The sequence below is a fragment of the Podarcis pityusensis genome (genome assembly GCF_964106645.2).
Source record: "Podarcis pityusensis genome assembly, chromosome: 8".
Classification (NCBI taxonomy): domain Eukaryota; kingdom Metazoa; phylum Chordata; class Lepidosauria; order Squamata; family Lacertidae; genus Podarcis; species Podarcis pityusensis.
Genome location: NC_138033.1, coordinates 25,121,291 through 25,140,082, shown reverse-complemented (window position 1 = coordinate 25,140,082; position 18,792 = coordinate 25,121,291). Strand labels below are relative to the sequence as shown.

General features: G+C 45.2%; 2 long non-coding RNA genes across 7 annotated transcripts; one reads left to right on the top strand and one right to left on the bottom strand.

The window, feature by feature from the left end:
• Positions 1 to 1,720: 1,720 nt before the first annotated feature.
• Positions 1,721 to 4,353, bottom strand: LOC308482572. 5 transcript variants are annotated; one of them, XR_013989317.1, is made up of 3 exons: positions 3,862 to 4,353; positions 3,015 to 3,186; positions 1,721 to 2,154 (listed from the first exon to the last, which is right to left on the bottom strand). It is a non-coding gene; the product is annotated as an uncharacterized lncRNA (long non-coding RNA). The 5 variants fall into 5 exon arrangements; XR_013989318.1 differs by lacking the exon at positions 3,862 to 4,353 and adding an exon at positions 3,307 to 3,345 and having other exon boundaries at positions 3,015 to 3,197; XR_013989319.1 differs by lacking the exon at positions 3,862 to 4,353 and adding an exon at positions 3,307 to 3,338.
• On the top strand, positions 3,355 to 18,104 carry LOC308482578. 2 transcript variants are annotated; one of them, XR_013989331.1, is made up of 3 exons: positions 3,355 to 3,502; positions 4,582 to 4,837; positions 17,833 to 18,104. It is a non-coding gene; the product is annotated as an uncharacterized lncRNA (long non-coding RNA). The 2 variants fall into 2 exon arrangements; XR_013989332.1 differs by having other exon boundaries at positions 3,394 to 3,502; positions 4,582 to 4,725; positions 17,833 to 18,082.
• Positions 18,105 to 18,792: the final 688 nt, after the last annotated feature.

The window sequence follows — 18,792 nt, the reverse complement described above, 5'->3', positions numbered from 1 at the left end:
TATATACCGCTTACTCAAACAAAAAACCTGGAAGTGGTTCACAAAAGGCAATCTAAAATATTCATTGCAGAATACCAATAAAAGCAAACAAGTCACAAAAGCATTTTAAACTATTAAATGAAACCAGTAATTCTAAAACAAATTTACCTACCAAAAACACAGGCAAAATTGCATGGGGAAATAACTATTTATTTAAATTTGTTTAATTTGTTCGTTTTTGAGAAGGAGCGAAAGAGAAGTGTCTTTTCTGTGGTGGCACCCCAATTCTTGATCCCTTTTCCTAGATGGGTTCACCTGGTGCCATCTTTGTTATCTTTTAGGCACCAGCTGAAATCCCAGTTCCGTTCTCTCATATGGACTTAATGGAATTTGAGATCCTTTTAATGGTTTTCAGCTGCTGCTGCCTCTGTTGGTTTTACTTTGTAGTTTTACTGCTGTTTAGTATTTGTTTTTTAAAATTAATTTCATTATTCTACGATAAATGAAATCTGCCTCAAAGCTGCTTGCAGCAAAAGGCGGGATGTAAATTCTATAAATAAATCGTATGTGGCTCATGCATTTACAATTTGGCACTGGTGACCTGTTTTATAATGCCAAATGATGTCAGCAGAAGGGTGGATATCAGAGAATCTCCCACTGAACCGAGTGTATTCTCAAGTGTCTTTTAAGCCATTCAGCTTGGCTAATATAGTTACCTCAGACTAACTAAGAAGATACTCTGGTATATGCATTCTGAGTCTGCCTCAAGATAATGGCTGCATTTGGTTTCCTATGGTTTATCATTACATGAACAAGCCCTAGGCTTACCACTTCCTCCCTCTTTTCTGCTTCTCTGGTGTGGCCATTAGCATATTAGAAGATTTCACTCCATTTTTAAACTAACCACTGTTAGCATTCTGTCTGGGTGTGAGAATTCATAAACCACTGTGTGGTTAATAAAGTTGGCTTGTTTCAGTAAACCACAGTTAAGATAAATCACCTTTTCAGGTTCAGATGTAACCCTAAACTGCGGTTAACTAACAACAGACGTCAAAGGTTCCAATCTTTTTACAGCTGTGCTGGAGAAGGAGAGAGAGGAAAAAATGTTCATGAGGCTCATTCATGTAATGATAAACAAGAAGCACCCTGGGCTCCTTGAAGAGGAAGGGAAGGTATGAATTCAATTAATAATAATAATTTACCATCAACGTGATACAAACGCATAATATTGCTTGAACCTTTCTTTGCTAAAATGCCTGCCACAGACCTGAGCCCTTGAAATAGAGTGGGTTGTAAATTTGCAATATTCTCAGTAGAGCATGTGACTTAATCTCAGGGTTGTGGGTTCAAGCCGCATGTTGGGCAAAAGATTCCTGCATTGCAAGGAGTTGGACTAGATGACCCTCATGGTCTCTTCCAGCTCTGCAGTTATATGATTCTATGATTTCCAGACGTTCTTGTTCAAAATGCCCTGCAATATAAAGCAGGTGTGGGGAATCTGTGAGGCCCCAGATCTTATTGGACTCCAACTAACATGCCCAATAGTCAGGGATAAAGGGAACTGTGGTCTAGCAACCTCCAGATGGCTACAGGTCCCCCATGCCCGAACTAAACATTTTTGCCCAAGCAAGACAATGATAGCATCACCCGCTGAAAGATAAGTTCATCAAATGTACCATTCACCTATATGGCATTAGAAAGATGAGGAGGCGAGGCTAGGGCAAACCATGAGACATCACAGTTTATTGCTTTGATGTGCATCATTCTGGTATTTATTGGAATGGTCAAAGCTAAAAAGGGAGGTGGTGATCCAGCAGTCGCAGGTTCTATTAATGGCTTTGTCACATACTTCCTCTGTGACTGCAGGCAAGTTGTCTGACCGCTCTGTGCCTCAGTTTCCCTCTGTGTACAATGCAGTTAATAACACTTAACACCTCCTTCACATTGGGTGTAGTGAGATTTAATGAGGGCTTAAAACACACTTTAAAATTCAGAGATGAAAGGAGCTGGAGTTGGGCAGGTTGTCATTACAGAAGGAGAGGCAAGTGATGCAGGTCTGTGTGAACAAACAGCTGATGCCTCTGTGTGAGCTGTTTAGGAATCAACACAACCCCACAGGCAAGGATGACGGTAGTGACATCTGCTGGAAATCCGGACTGTCAATGTGCCTCCACCCTAGAACAAATCAAATGAAGAATACAAAAGTTCAGGGCTTCTGTGTGTACATATGTGTATGCAGTCTTGCTTCCTTGTACAGTCATACCTCGGGTTGAATGTGCTTTGGGATGAGCGTGTTCGAGTTGCACTCCGCGGCAACCCGGAAGTAATGGAGTGCGTTACTTCTGGGTTTCGCCACTAGCGCATGCGCAGGCGCTCAAAATGACATCATGCGCATGCGCAGAAGCGGTGAAAAGTGACGTGCGCGTGCGCAGACGTGCCATCGCTGGTTACATTTGCTTCTAGATGCGAACAGGGCTCCGGAACAGATCCCGTTCGCATCTAGAGGTACCACTGTACTGCTTGGGGTCAACACATTTTTGGAAATGACAAGAAAGCAAAGTTTCCAGCCCTCACTGAGGCAAGGAGGAAAATGTGGGGAATATGCAGTCAGTTTCCACTAAAGGCTCAAAATGCGTAAGCAAGTGGTGACTTATTCCCAAAGCCCAGTTCTTTATTATTATTATTATTATTATTATTATTATTAAAACTATTATGTAATCTCAGATGTGTAGGTGCTGGTTGTGATTACACAGAAATGAGGCAAACACACGCTTCCGCAGCACTGTAGTGGTAAATTTAGAAGTTCAGGACCTTATTATGACAGCCTCCATAGCTACACCTCCAAGGATAATTCAAAAATGCAGGCATCTATGTTGCCATGATAGACAAATAGCTATATACAAAGATACATATCCACTAACAGTAGCAATATATACCATAATACCCAGCTTATTAGGAACAGCTAATAGTAATGGAAAAGTGAGCTGGCTGAATGTGGTGTGACAATCAGCATGTTGGAATTTGGCTGGACATACCTGGGTTCACATCCCTGACCAACCATATGGCATGACTGTAGTCCTAAGTATTCAAGTAAGTGCCATTGAACTGAATGGTGTTTCTTTTCTAACTGCAATGGTTCAACGTGTAAAACTCATTGAGGTGTTTTTCTTCTTCTTATAACAACAACAACAACAGATCTTCATGCAGCTGCAATGCAACTTTTAGCATTTAATTAGAAATGTAAACAATTTAAACAGGAAGTGTTGCCATTTAAACTGGAAGCATGAAGTAGGGATCCCATAAAAGAAAAAAGAAAGAAGTACCTACTCTGCTTGATTCTTTTCCTCGTTCTGTGACGCCCCCCCCCACTATGCTATTATGTCACAAATAGACATGAAAGGCCCATTATTACTCCATTCTCTTGTCAGAGCAAGGGAAATCTCTCTGTTGCCCTGACTCCTCCTCCCTGTGTCTGACCTTGGTTTGTTGAGAATATAGCACACTTTCAACCCTGCTCTCTTGAGTAAGTGCTAAGTGATAAAAGGCTTAACCCACCTTTCACTTCCTGGAACATAACCAATGCAAGGTGGGATGAAGCCTCTGTCTCTCCCCCACAAGCCTGCATTGGATTCCTTGTCCCCTATGGCTACTTGGCTCGTGCTTAAATTAATGGCTGCATCTAATGCAGAATAGCAAAGCAACCTTAAGAAAATGATAGCAAGCTGCCGAGCAAGCAGATTCCTGAAGGATAATTAAACTAATCGATCCGTTCCATTCCATGGTGTTATTATTAGATGGCCAAGCATTTCAAAGGCTGTGAAATGGAGGAATGCCCCCACCCCACCCCACCCCGAAAATGATCAGCCATTTGCTTCACGTTACCTTTGTCTGTGGCAGCCACATCATGGTTGCCAAATCACACAGGGTGTATTGCTTCTGCTTAGACGTATAGTGGCAGAGATAGAAATCTCTTCAGATCCAGCCGCCTGGAGATGAGGAGGTAGATAGCATCGCCCCAACCCCTGGGTGTGTCTGAACAACCGGGGAGGGGGTGGCTTAGCCACTCATGTTTTCTGTGCCTGCCCTGAGGGGAAGAGATAAGTATATGGTTGCGTGTGGCTCTCTGGATGGGGGAGGAACCCCCCTAGAAGCAAGGCCTCGTGGTTGCAACTTGTGCTGACAGAGTGGGCGTTGAGATTTATGTCTTCACATGTTGTGTTTTAGGAGCATTAAGCACATGTGCTGAGCTCATCAAGCCAATATGGTGGGGTCTTGGGCCTCAGTGTCTGGGGAAAGTGTTCAGCAGCACCACAGAGTTCACTGTTTGAGGAGCACAGCTTAGAAGAGGTGCTGGGTGGCTGTTTGAGAAGGCAAACCCAACAAGAGGAGATGCACCAGCTTTTTGAAATGCACCCGGAGTTAACCAGTGTGCTTGGCTAGCTCGTTTGACCCTGCCTTTCAAATATAGAGGCACATGTTGTAACTGAGTCTAAATTAAACATCAGGTCAAATATTGACCCATATTTTCCAGGCACTCCTTGGTTTTGTTTGTGTTTTTGTGTGTGTTGTTTCATCCACCAACACATCCAATGTTCATTTCAGTCAAAGGTAAACAGAGCCACCAGACACTGCTCCATCCATGTCTTCTGGAATTAGCACAGGTGCTTCCTTCAGAATTTGTCTATAATTGCCCTGAATGGTGCCAAGGCTAGACCTTCAAGAGGTGCTTTCTGGCATTCAGCAGAGGTAAGAATTTGACAGGTGAGGACAAAGGATGGATTCCTAGCCTGTCTGCAGAGGCTTCACATCTGACTTCCTTTCTCATGGACCTCGTGCACTTTCCCCTTCACAACCCAAGGTAATTTTTTTGGTCTAGAGAAAAGTCAAGTAAGGTGTGAGATGCATGGTGTAGAGAAACGTGGACAGAGAAAGGGTTTTTTTTCTTCCTCTCTTATGACACTTGAATGAATCTGAATGATGGGAGATTCAAGACAGAAAAAATGAAGTACTTCTTCACAAATTGGTGAGTTGGCATCTGTCTGTCTCAGGTGACAATGGAAGAATACACCTGGTCTCACCTGGAAACTTCTCTCTCAGGCAGTGCCAATGATTCGCTTGGGTAGGCAGGATGAAACCAGAATCTGGGAAATTTCATACCCCTCTCACTATTGATTCAGTATCCTGGGCAGAAGTGCAGAGGATCATGCTTTCCTGTGTCCAGAAGCTATAGCCTAGGCATATTGGACCATTGGTTCATGTGCCAAGATGAAAGGGATGTTCTGGAGTCAGAAAAAAGGTCTAATAGATTTCTGTCTAGAGATCAGACAAGGTCATGGACTGCGGAGAGCCCAGAGGACAAGGTTGGAGTAGCTAGTCAGATTTTTTTGGTAAGGGTCTGGAGAATAGGGCAGAATGACTACAACCACACAGCAGTGACGCTCACAGTGATATGTGAGGTCTGGGGAGCCAATCACATTTTTGGAAAGAGGCACTCAGCCAATCAAAGGCACTAGCCTTGAGTGGTCCCAGTACACATCCAGTTACACATTTATGAGCCAGTTTGTGTTTGGAAAGTCAATATAATATCCCAGTGACCCCAGGATTCCAACCCCTTGAACAAATGGGCTCTTGTGCCTACAATTTGTGACTCTGCCTGCTCAGAAGTGGCCTCTGGTGCTCCCCCTATTGCTCTCATCCTCAACCTAGATGAGGAAAACAAGATTGTCAGCACCAGGCTGAGCCTGGCTTGGAGGGACTGCCCAGGGCTTGCTTTCCTGATAACCCAATGCCCGTGGATGATTAACCTCACTCTTCATCTGACTGAAATGGTTAGACTTCTAAGCAAGCTTTGGAATGGGTGTGCACTTGTTTATGGGATGTGGTCCTAATTGATTCTGATGGGAGGAGGATCAAGCTTCTTCCGAGCACTTCCAAAAGTTTAAGTATATGATGTTTGCCTCCGGTGAAGCTGGCCTTCTGGTTTTCCCAGTCATTTCCTGCTGTGCTTGTGTCTTTTCGGGTTACCTAGTTGTTGTGTAGACCATTTATTTCCTACTTGCTCTTTATGAGTAATTGAGCTTTGCTTGGAGTTCTTTAGGGCTCTCAACGCGAACATTGTGGAGTAGGCACCCTTTCACTTGGAATAAACTTCTGTGGAACCAGTCATGAATAATGGAAGCTTTTCCCCCTTCTTTTGCACTTCATGTTTTGAGCTGTTGGCCTCAGCTGGAGTCTCTCATTCTCCGCTGAAGTGATTGACCAGCAGCCTTTTTGTGTCTGCCCAGAGAAATTGATTTATGTGTTTACTATTTATTTTATCGATTTAATATGAGTTTCATGCTAGACCAGCCAACAATATACACTAGTGGTATCAAAAGCATATCCAAAGAGATCATATTCCAAGCAGCCTAAGAACAATGCAATTACGTTGGCCATGTTTCCTATTTTACAAAGGTCAGTCCTCTACATAGGCGCCTGCTCCCAGGGGCTACGGCAGTTGCAGATCCCCAGTATTTTTTTCTGAGGGGGCTGGACTTCCTCAATGTTCACAGGGTGTTTGGCTCCACCCCCTGGCTCCTCATGATGTCACACCAGACCCCCTCAATCAACTAGAGAACATGGTGCCTCTGGTCCTCTATTTGAAGAGCTGCTGGAGCCCAGCCTCTGAAGGAGTTCTCTCTTTAAAGGGCTGTCTGGATTAAAGATAAATAAGGCGGGAGAGTGAGGAAAGCTGAGGTTGTCCCAGCAATAGTTAGCACCTGGATAACAGACTGAATATGCACAGAAATCACCTGGTCATCTTCTTCGTTATGTAGAGATGCACTGCATTTCTGCTGAAGTTGCAGTAATCATGTCTAAATCTGCATCTAGCCATAAAAATCTGCATATGCACATTTTAAGGCAATTTTTATTTTATTTTGTTGGTTCCCATCTGCACTATATGTCTAAAGCAGCAGCATACCACTCTAAATAGTCATAGCTTCACCCCAGAGAATCCTGGGAACTCTAGTTTGTTAAGGGTGCTAAGAGTTGTCAGGAGATCCTGATTCTACTCAGAGAAATACAGTTCTCAGAAGTCCCTGGGAAGCAGGACTGATTGTTAAGCCACTCTGACAGTTGTAGCTTTATGAGAAGGATAGGGGTCTCCTAACAACTCTTGGCTCCTTTAACAAACTACAGCTGCCAGGATTCTTTGGTGGAAGCCGTAATGCTTGAAATGTATAATGCAGGCGAGGCCTTGGTGATGCATTGTCTCTGTTTTGACAATGTGTAAGTGGCAACCCTAAAGGCAACAATCGTTGTTTTTTATTGGACGGCTTTAATCATGTAGGCTTTAATTGGATGGTTTTATATAGTAATATGTTTTTGTTATAGTATGTTGTGTGCTGCCATGTCTGTAAGAACAGTATATGCTGGAAGGCAGCTTAGACTTCTAAATAAAGAAACATTTGCCAGCCTTAAAAAAAAAAGTCCTGAAAGAACTATCAAAATGTTTCAGTGGGAGAGGGAGGCATAATGAAGAAGACTTGGCTCTTTGGTGCCAGCTCTATCATGAGGCAGACCGAGGCAGCTGCTGTGGGCAACAGAAGCTGGGATGGGGAACAGCAACAAGGTGTTAGTAGACAGAATTATGTGTGCTGTGCCGCCTGCCCTGTCCTCCCCTTATCCAGCCTCCTGCCATTAGTTATGGTGAAAGATGTTGTCCCTTTGCCAGCACTGGAGTAAAGTTCAGCTGCCAGTCCAGTCAGTTTCTGTAGTTGGAATGAGAGGGGGAGCCATGCTTTGCCTCAGGCTGCAAAATGTATTGAACCAGCCCTGTCTGCTCCTTGTCACTCATTGTCTCACACTTAACAAAGGAACCTGGAGTAAAACTCCAAAGTCTGTCCAGGCTGGGGCAGGAGTGGACACTCACACATACACGCACAGAGAGAAAGGATAAGGCTCTCCTTTGGGTATTCTGGTCTGAGGGAGCTCTCTTCTCAACATCAGTTTTAAAAGAGCCTCTGTCATGACTCCTGAGTGGGCAAGCCATGAATGAGTGACTATTGAGACAGGACAGTATCCAGTGTAGAGAGTCAGGATGGACAAAAAACAGTCAACAATGGCTGCCTTGGTTGGGTTTCAGGTTTGAGGCTCTGCCAGAAGAAATGGACTTGTGAAGCCTTCCTTTGACAACAGTAGTTATAACTAGCTATGGAGACAGCTTCCATTCCATGACTGTCTATTATTTATTTGTAAGCATGGGTGAGTTCTGGCTTTCCTCCAGTGCAAAGGATGAGCTTGTCAACAAAACAGCCAACAAATGGCTTTTTAGGTTGAGAGTGGAAATGAGTTCAAGAGATATGAGCGTCTGGCACTTGGACATGTTTTTTTTTGGAACACCCATCCATCCTTAGCAAAGCCAGGCAAAACTGGAAGTCAGAGCTCCACCGCCACCCAGCTGGCAAAAGCTTTGGTAAAATTAGAGGCATTTAGGCAAGAGATCAGGTGGACCAGCTTGTTTAGAAAGGTTCTTGGCTGAGCTATTCAACCTTAGGAACAGAATGGAGTGGTAAAGCTTGCTCAACACTTGCTGTTTGTCCATCTTCGTACTTTCACCAAAAAGCTTTGCAGCACAGAAAGGGAACACAGCCTTTTGTGAAGGCTGGAGATTACAGGCAAACACATTCCATTTCCACCCAAAAGGAAGAACTCTTTCTCTTTCTACCACCCATCTTTTCATGGTATGCCTGAATATGGTTGACACTATGGACTGAGGGGAATTTTGTTCAGACAACATTTTAAGTGAACCAACCAAATTTGGACCTCCCCATATGAATACATAGGTCAGAATGTAATTATTATTTGGATTCCACATTTCTCTAAATTTTGCAATCTCCCCCCCTCTCTCTGTCTCTCTCTCTCTCTCTCTCTCTCACACACACAAATATATAAATCAGGATAAAACATATTCATTTCTTAAAAGAAATAATAAAATAAGTTTGGATGAAATAAGTTTGTATCCAATGCTAGTCCTGCTCAAAGCAGACCCACTGAAATTAATTAACATTAATTCGAATGGGTCCATACTAAGTAGAACTTAGTTGGCTTTCGCTCGATACATTCAAAAATGTTTCTAAAATACAGTGGTACCTCAGGTTACAGACGCTTCAGGTTACAGATGCCACTAACCCAGAAATAGTTCCTTGAGTCAAGAACTTTGCTTCAGGATGAGAACAGAAATTGTGCGGTGGCAGCGGGAGGCCCCATTAGCTAAAGTGGTACCTCAGGTTAAAAACGGTTTCAGGTTAAGAACGAACCTCCAGAACGTATTAAGTTCTCAACCCGAGGTACCACTGTAGGTATCTAGATACATACTTTGCAACAAAATAAGTATCTGAATATTTAAATACAAATTTTATATGGGTTTTTTTAAAAAGTGAAAATCACAGATAAATGGGGAAATGGGCAACAGTAGCATGCCGATCCGGACTGTCTCAGAAAGGTAGTGCAGGCAGTGGCCAAAACTCTACGCTTCAGCTATGCTAATGGCCTGGAAGGCACGCTTGCACTCGGAGGAGGTGCGCAGAAGCAGCTTAGCAGGTTGTCAGCATTCCAGGGGGCATGATCAGGAGCCTCCTTAATCTGCACCAGCTGCCTGGAGCAGAGGCAATGCTATGGAAGAGGAAGTGACTGACATTAAGAATGAAAATGAGAAAATGGTATGTTGCTCAGTCCTTGGTCGCTTGACAGTGCAATCCTATACTGTACATGTCTGCTCTCAGAAGTGAGCCCCATTGAATTAAATGTGACTTACTCCCAGGTAGGGATGGGTATATCTACAGTGGTACCTCGGGTTACATACGCTTCAGGTTACAGACTCTGCTAACCCAGAAATAGTGCTTCAGATTAAGAACTTTGCTTCAGGATGAGAACAGAAATCGTGCTCCAGTGGCATGGCAGCAGCAGGAGGCCCCATTAGCTAAAGTTGTGCTTCAGGTTAAGAACAGTTTCAGGTTAAGAACGGACCTCCGGAACGAATTAAGTACTTAACCCGAGGTACCACTGTACCAGTTTCAGTTTCTCTTTTTTCTACTCTTAAATTTGGTTCTTCTCCACATCAGTTTTTGATACTTCTTCTTATTTGTAAAGATCTCATGAAAATCCATCAGCTTTTTAGTGCTAATTTCCGCCAACTCTATAATGCATTTTGAGGTGCCTTTTTGCACTAATACCGTATTGGCCTGAATATAAGCCTCACTCCCCCCCCCCCAAATTTCCGACCGTGAAAAGTTAAAGTGTGGCTTATATTCACGACCTTACGGTATGCAGCCAGGAGCGCAGGGCAAACAGCACCAGGAGCGCGGCAAAGCGTCACCCGCCCCATGCGTAGTCCCCCATCCTCTCCCCCAAGGCCAGGAAGGGAGAGAGCGAGGAAGGGGAAAGGCCACCAGCAGCGCAGCATGGCTCCCCGCCCTCCAGCATGCAGCCAGGAGCAGCGAGGAAGGAAGTGGCTTATATTTGGGTATTTTTTCTTTTTTTCTTTTCCCCTCTCCAATTTTTTAGCTGTGGCTTATATTTGGGTCCCTGGATCCAGTAAGTGTTGAACTCTAATCAAGTCTTCTAATCCCTGGATCCAGCAAATGTTAAAAGACAATCAAGCCCTCTAATTCCTGGACTAGCCAAACCAGCTTCCTGATGATGCGGGTTTAAGGGGCTTGGTGTGAGACAGCAAATGGGTGGGTGGGGACCCCTCCCTTAACAGAAAAAGCCAGAGTTGAGAGCAGAGCTGTCAGTGATGTGGACCAGAGGAAAAGCACCAAGCAGGGAGAAGACAGAGAGACAGATAAATGATTGATTTCTGTTTGAAAGCTGTGGCTATAGAGGAAGCAAGATCCTTTTGGCTCAGGTTGTGTATGTATCTCACAATATGCCTTTCAATACATATTTTACCCTAGTATATGTGTGCTGAAGAACTTTTGTTACAGAATTGAAAACTAAGAAGGCGGGCTGTGTTTTGGTTCCTGTATTGTTTCAGAAAGAGCGGATTAGGTAGGTTCACCGTGTAGTGCAAAACGAAACCACCTTTTCTCCACCTTCCCTAATCTCAGGTAAATGAATGAGGATTACCCTCTAAAAGCATTCTTTTTATGCTTCTCAGCATAGAGCAGAAAAAAGAGTGCCCTGTTCATTAATAACTTTTTATTGGGTTTTATAAACAGGGATATAGGAATAATGAATGCAGGGGCGTAGTGGGGGGGGGCTGGGGGGGTGCGTGACCCCAGGCACACAATGAACCAGGCACCTCCATGCAGGAATCCCCATCCCACCCTGTCTGCCACTGGGGGTCTCTGGGCTCTGTCCCAGCTCCTGCCAACCTGGCAGTTTGAAAGCACGCCAAAAAGTGCAAGTAGATAAATAGGTACCACTCTGGCGGGAAGGTAAATGGCGTTTCCGTGCGCTGCTCTGGTTTCGCCAGAAGCAGCTTAGTTGTGCTGGCTACATGACCCGGAAAAACTGTCTGCAGACAAACACCGGCTCCCTCAGCCTGTAAAGCGAGATGAGCGCCGCAACCCCAGAGTCGTCTGCGAATGGACTTCATTGTCAGGGTTTATTTACCTTTTAGTGGGGGGGGGGGAGACTGTGGGGGCCGTGACCCCAGGCACACAATGAACCAGGCGCCTCCACACAGGAATCTCCATCCCACCCTGTCTGCCACTGGGGATCTCTGGGCCCTGGAGCCCAGCCTGGCCTTGCTACCACATCCTCTGCCCCCTCGCTGAATGGCTGCTCAGCTAGTGCTCGCTTGCTCCTCATTCAGATGGTGAGTGGGCATGGAGGGATGGAGGTGGGCAAGGGGTGATTCAGACTGAAGAGCAGGAAGAACTTTCTGGTGGTAAGCGCCATTTGACAGTGGGACGGACTCCCTCCGGAGGTGGTGGCCTCTCCTTCCTTGCAGGTTTTAAGCAGAGGTTGGATGGCCAACTGTCATGGATCCTTTAGTTGATAGTCCTGCATTGCAGTGGGTTGGACTTGATGACCCTTGGGACCCCTTCCAACTCTATGATTTTATAAGCCAGTCACATGCTGCAATAACACCACTTGTGGAGGCACACTGAGTGAAAGATGCTGGCAGTGATGTACTCTTCCCCTGGTAAATCTGCTAATTCCAGTCTTGCAACTGTCTTTGGACACCTCAGCTTACCTCTCTATGCCTCAGTTATCCTATTTGTAATATGAGGCTAATGCTGCAGGCTGGTCTGCCCCTGCCTAAGCATCTTCTCATTACAATGGACAAGGAAAATCCGGAAGATAGTAATCATAAACAGCATAGCGTAGATGTGAATGATGTTCTATTACAAGCAATGACCCATAGCTGAAATGAGATATAAATATGTAGCACAGGGCTCGATTCGTTTAACAAGTGGTGCAGTGAAAAGCATGGTGGACTTGTGGGATAAATCCAGCCACACATAACCGGCATGCTTAGCTCTAGTTAATGCATGAAGGGGTTAAGACCATAGAGTTAGCTGTACTGTCATACTCAATTATGTCACGCCCCTTCACCTTGGGATGAAGGGTTATCAAAGCCTTTGTTCACTTTCTTCCACCATGTGAATCCAAACAGAAAGGACGCCCAGACCACGTGGCTTTAGCAAGTCATCTTTGTTTTTCTGTACAACTAATTTAAGAACATTTATTGACTTTGATACTAAGTTTTGCTGCCTGTGTTTTCTTGCTGCTGTATGGAAAAGCCCATGAATCTGACTTTTGAGGGGTTTGTAAGGAAACCATTTTAACTTACCAAATGTATGGTCTGTTTCTATGCTAAAGGGGAAGAAAAGAGAACTTTGAAAAGAAACTTAGATGGGGATATTGTAAGGGCCCAACAGCCTACATTTCCTCACTTTGCTGCATGTTTTTTGATTTTAAATCTCTTCTGGAGCCAGTGGTGGAGCCTGCTCTCTGCACCGGGGGGCAGAGAGCAGGCGGGGGCAGGGCGCATCCTGGGGGCGGGGTGGCCAGCGCAGGCGGGGAGCAACTGTGATGGCACCCCACCGGGATTGCGCTGCCGGGGGTGGGACACCCCCCCCGCGCTCCACTTCCTCCGCCAGTGGCTGGTGCTCACCCACCAATAGAATATCTGCCTCAAGTATGAAACTAGACATCCAGGGAATTCTTGTTTTATTCTTTTAAACTAATTACAAGCAAATATTTTTAGAAAACCAACTCAACTAAGACTGTTTCCCCAAGGAGAACTATTGCACTATCACAAAGTAAAAATGGGATCAAAAATAAATAAATAAATCTGGAACATTTGTAATATGAAAAGTTATGGGATTTCAGCAGGAAACTATGGGACATGCACCTATTGTAAACAAAGTGGCATTAGAACCACAAAACAAAGTGGCATTAGAACAACTGGTACTGAAAGTGCCATCACATATAGCTGCCAAGATACCATCATGAGTACAATTCAGGATGAATGCTCAGTTAAGAAAGGATGTCTGGAGGGACATTTAGTCATTAGTAAAAATCAACTCCCCCTCCCCCCGCAAGCCACAGGAAAGGCAGTCTTAAATACAGGCCAAAATAGAAGCAGAAAATCAAGAACTTGCTCATAAGAATTAATGTTATCTAAATGCCTTTACTACAATCAAAACAGTGTATTAATATACATCATTCACTGTACATCAAGGAAATTAATAAACGGTCAGAACAATCATGTTCATGTTAACTCAGGAATAAACATCTTTCTGTTCAATGGAGCTCACTGCCTAGTAAGCAGGCCTTCAGCTGTTACATACGGTACATCAAACAACTCCAAAGTAATGTTCCAAAAACCTCCTAACGCAGTAAATCAGCCTAACATTACTAAAAGTGCCAAACTTGATTTAAAATTCCAGCGCTTAGCTTCATTAATATGCAGAATATGACAACTATAGACTGGCAATTTCATTCACTGCATTGTGAGTGATCTACAGTAATTGTTTCACTGTAATAAGAGTGTTTAGATAATATCAAGTGTTAACAGGCCAACATCTTGTATTTCTGCTCATTATTCATGACATCACTAGTACTAGCCAATTGTTGCTGGCAACAATCATGCCCAGAGTTTCAATGCCACGCTCACTCACGCAGAGGGTGAGCTTGCTGTGGAAATGTGATTTGAAAGACACCCAGATTTACCCATACACATCACTCTCACTCAAATCACATCATCTGGAAAGCCACTAAAAAGAGGCAGATTTAGGGGAGTGCAACCTGTTTGCCTGCACTGGGCGCCAAGCCGAGAGGGTGCCACAGGGGGCACTGCAATAATGACAAACATTGGGAGGCGAGAGGCAGCAGGGGGCAAATTTTGGCATTGCACAGGCTGCTCCTGAAATTTTAAAGCTCAAAATCTGCGACTGAACTCAAATAAACAAAGGACTTGTTTTGAAATATAGCTGCATGGAAGCACAACAATCATAGATCAGTGTTCCAGGAGCAGTGGCAGCGCTTCATGCTCCGGCACTGGGGGCAGAGAGCAGGCGGGGGCAGGGCTGGCACACGTTCTGGGGGCAGACGGGGGGGCTGTTCTGTACTGAAGTTCTCACCCTACCAGCAGGGGGATACTGTAGATAGTTTTCACTCAGGTCCACATATGCAAATAAGGGATTGAAAGTGGCATTCAGTGATTGGATAGTTACGGAAAGTGGCTACTGTTGCATTGTAGTGGAGCTCTATATAAGCAGGCTGGCTGAACCCTTCAGTTCAGTTCTGTTCTGGCCTGTGAATAAACAAGAGCTGTTTGAAGAATTGCTGTGTCGTCTGATATGTTCACCCACAACTTAACAGGGGCAGCCGCAATGGCACCTTGGGGATCGCACTGCCGGAGGCAGGGCGCTCCCCCAGCACTCCTCTTCCTCCGCCAGTGTCCAGGAGTTTCATGTATTTCTAAATTCCAAGCAATTCTTACAGCCCTCCTCTATGGTAGGTCAGTATTATTGACCCCTTTTTGTAGATGGGGGACTGAGGCTGAGAGAATGTGGCTTACCTAAAACTGCTCTTATGTCAGAGGTGATATTGGAAGCAGGGACTTCCCGGTTTCTAGTTCTATCCCACACCTACTGCCTTGCACTAACTTGGGAATTGCTTACGCGCATGGGGTGCTCACATGAGCTCAGTGCTTCTTGCTTGCTCATCAAGATGGCAATCACTTCCAGATGAACCAAGTCAGCTCCAATAAGCCACAAGGCACAACACTGTCTGGAAGGAGCCTTCATGAATTGGAAATTACTTTCTCTGTGTACGCAAATCTGTTGACGGGTAAAGCAGAAGGAAAGGCAAACCTGCACAGAATGTGTGGGCTGGGAATACTTTGGTAAGTCTGCGCCTGTTTGATGCAAGAGTTTTCAATATACCCCACCCACATTTCAATATCCTCATGGTGGATTCCACAGCCCAAGAGAATCTCTCTCCCTCCCCGCCCCCCCCCCCGTATTTTATGTAGCTTGATGCTTTTTGTGTTCAGGAGGGCCGGGGCCAGATGCATTTCTCCAGGGCTGTTTTGGGTAAGGTTACCAGACGTCCCCAGATTTACAAATCAGCCTCCGTACAAAATCCATTGAAGTTGAAAAGTGTCCCCAGATTCATTGAAAAAAATCTGGTAAGCTTAGTTTTGGGACTCTGTACTGGCCACAATCCCTCCCCAGGCGACAGCCCCTCTCCAGGATCTATGACTTACTGGCCTTGTTCCACATCCTGGAGTTGCTGAAATATACCCTTGAATATAATGCCCCTTGCTTGCCTGGGTGGAGGGTGTGTAGCCTAGAATGTAGTCTAGTACACAAAGATAAGAGTCACATTCATTGATGTGGAGAACTAACCTTAAGAGTAGGAAAATGAAAACTAGAGGTCCCATCTGCACTATACATTTAAAGCAGTATCGTACCTCTTTAAACAGTCGTGGTTTTCCTCAAAAACTCTTGGGTACTGTATTCTGTAAAAGGTGAGAGTTGCTAGGAGCCCCCTATTCCCCTCACTGACCTACAATTCCCAGTGTGGTTTAACAGTCAATCCCTCTTCAAAGGAAATGCTGAGAATTGCAGCTCTGTGAGGGGAATCAGGGTCTCCTGACAACTCACAACACCCTTAGCAAACCACAGTTCCCATGATTCTTTGGGCAAGCCATGACTGTTCAAAGTGGTACGATACTGCTTTAAATATATAGTGCAGATGGGGCCTATGAGAACCTAAAACGAAAACATTCACCCATTGCTAGCTGTGTGTGTGACTTGGCTCACACCCTAAACTGGCCTCCTGTCCTTAGGTACAATGGAAGCTGTAATCCTCTAATCCTGTCACAAATGCTGAAGATTCACTTTTGGTGTTTGTATGAGGGATGAGGTTGAAATGGCACCTTCCTGTCCTTCACCCCAGGCAGCAAAATGTCTTGGACTGTTCCTGAAATGGTGGCTCCCAGGCCCACACTATGGGAGCCATTATTAAATTACTAAAAGTGCCCTGAAATAAAAATTAGATCAGCACTTTGTGGGAAATTAAAATGGTGGTTCCAAGACCCAGCTCCCCAACAAAACAAATGTTTAAGTAGGGGAGGGACCTGGGTGGGCAGGCATTAATGGTGGGCATTGGCAGCTTCCCCCATCGCCTCAGCATATTGTTAATGCCTATAATTTAGGAGCGAGAGGTCACTCAGTCCTGCAAAGGATTCCACGCTCTGAAGGGCCTGCAGAATGATGGATGTCTCTGAGATACTGGCTTTTACAAGGCATCTGTTTAAACCTCTAGAAGCACATCGTTTGAGAATCTTGGCTCTAGGCTCATACTTCTTTGTCTTTGCTGCCTGCCTCGTGAATTATTTTCTCCAAATAATATAAAACAACCACACCTGGTTTCATCTGACAAGCACTGACAGCAGATGGTGGAGGATGTGTGTTTTGGATCTGAGGAAGCCCAACCGAATTCACTGTTGACTGCTGTGTCTGTAACCAGAAGCAGAGCCAGAGCTAGGATGCTGCTGGCTCTTTAATAATGTGGGATGAATGGAATGGATCTTTTTCGGCCAGGGTGATTCGAAAGGCAAGCAAACGCACTACCCCTTGGCAGGCTGAGAGCAAACAACGAGGGCAAAGGCTAGCAGGGGCATTTCTTTCCACAGTGTGGCACACCTGCAAGAGGGCATTGCTTTCCAGTGGCCTCAGCAGCTTTTTGCAGGTGGGAACCTTGAGGGGTGCTTGTTCCACAAACAGAGCAAACTCACCTTGAGCTCGGACACCAGGGCTTGATGGAAATAAAAGAGCTGAATTGCAAAGGACAGGGAGCTCTCTTAGTGGGGAATTGGTACCTGCCTCTTTTGTGTGGTGAAACAACAAGGTACGTAGCACATTAGATCCCCACAGATAAGCCATTCAGCTGCTGTTGCTTCTCCTTAGGCTTGCCATATGCCCGGAAAATTCCGGACATGCCAGGAAATTGGACACCTAAAATGGCGTCCTGGGGGGAAAAATGAATTTTAAGAGATGTACGGAATTTCCTGTGCGTATGGCAATCAATTTTTTTGTTCAGTTTTCTGGGTTTTTTCCTCCCTCTGAGCCGCGGAAGGAATGCCCCCCCTTATGTGGGAGACCCCAAGTGCGCTCATGCCCCCTGCCTCCCCAAGCGCAGCAGCCCCAAATGAAGAGGGGGGAGTGGAGGACAGTGGAAAGTTTGTGAGAGCATCCCTAAGTGCCCGCCAGCCGTCCGGAGAGGAAAATAAAGACAACTCAGTTATCCTGCCCCTGCTTTTCTCCCCTTTTGATAGCTGCTGTGTTAGTTTTTCGAAGCTGCTGCAGCGGCTGCTTCAAGGAAGACAATCTTTCCTCTTTCCAGGATGCAGAGCAGGAGGCGAGGAGCCCAGCTAAAAGGGAACAGGGCATCTGTGGCTACTCGGGAACAGATCAAAAGGAACTTACCTCCTCAGTCCTACCCTCCCAAAGGAATCTCCCTTCCCTTCCCCGCTAGAAGAAGAAGAAGAACCAGCTCTTGGAGATGCTGAGGTTTGTTTGGGGGGAGGCTGTGCCACCATCCCCTTCGCCCTGGGAGGGGGGGGAGAAGGAAAAATAACTAAATAAAGTTGAAGTTGAAGATGTGTCCTCTTTCTTTGTTTTAGTGGGTTTCCTTAAAAAAAAAAAAGCTCAAAAATTTGGGGATGTCAGAAATTTTACTTTTTGAAATATGGCAAGCCTACTTTTCCTACTTCGGTGCCAAAGTGCCAAAAAGGGTTTAAGGCCCCTTACACCTCTTACAAATCAAAGAGAGAAATGAAATGCACATTTTCTTTCTCATATTTTATGGAGAGACTCAGGCGATGATGAACCTCTCTCTGCGCCCATTTCCTCTTTCATGCAACCATTTTTCTCCCATCAAAGTGAAGGGGGGCAGGTGATAGCTGCAATTCTGGGGAGTCATGGATGAAATCCAAGAACTTTCGTGGAGTGGGCTTGCTTTTAAACATACAGTGGTACCTCGGGTTACATACGCTTCAGTTTACAGATGCCACTAACCCAGAAATAGTTAGGTTGTCCTTGTCCCATTTTCCTCTGCAAGTTTCTTCCAGGCTACACAAGTTCATTCACCCACGCAGCACTCAATAAATTACTCCGCCTACTGCAGTTGGCACAGGAACAGCCCTGCTTGCTAACGAGGTTGCTGATCATCACGGCAGAGAAAAGGTGCCTGCAATTCAAAGGCAGCATTAACAGGGATGGAGATGGGGTTGCCACTTCAGGTGGCGCAACCCGTGCATCCATTGCAGGTGGCAAAGGGCCAAAGGTGACATGGCAGTAGCAG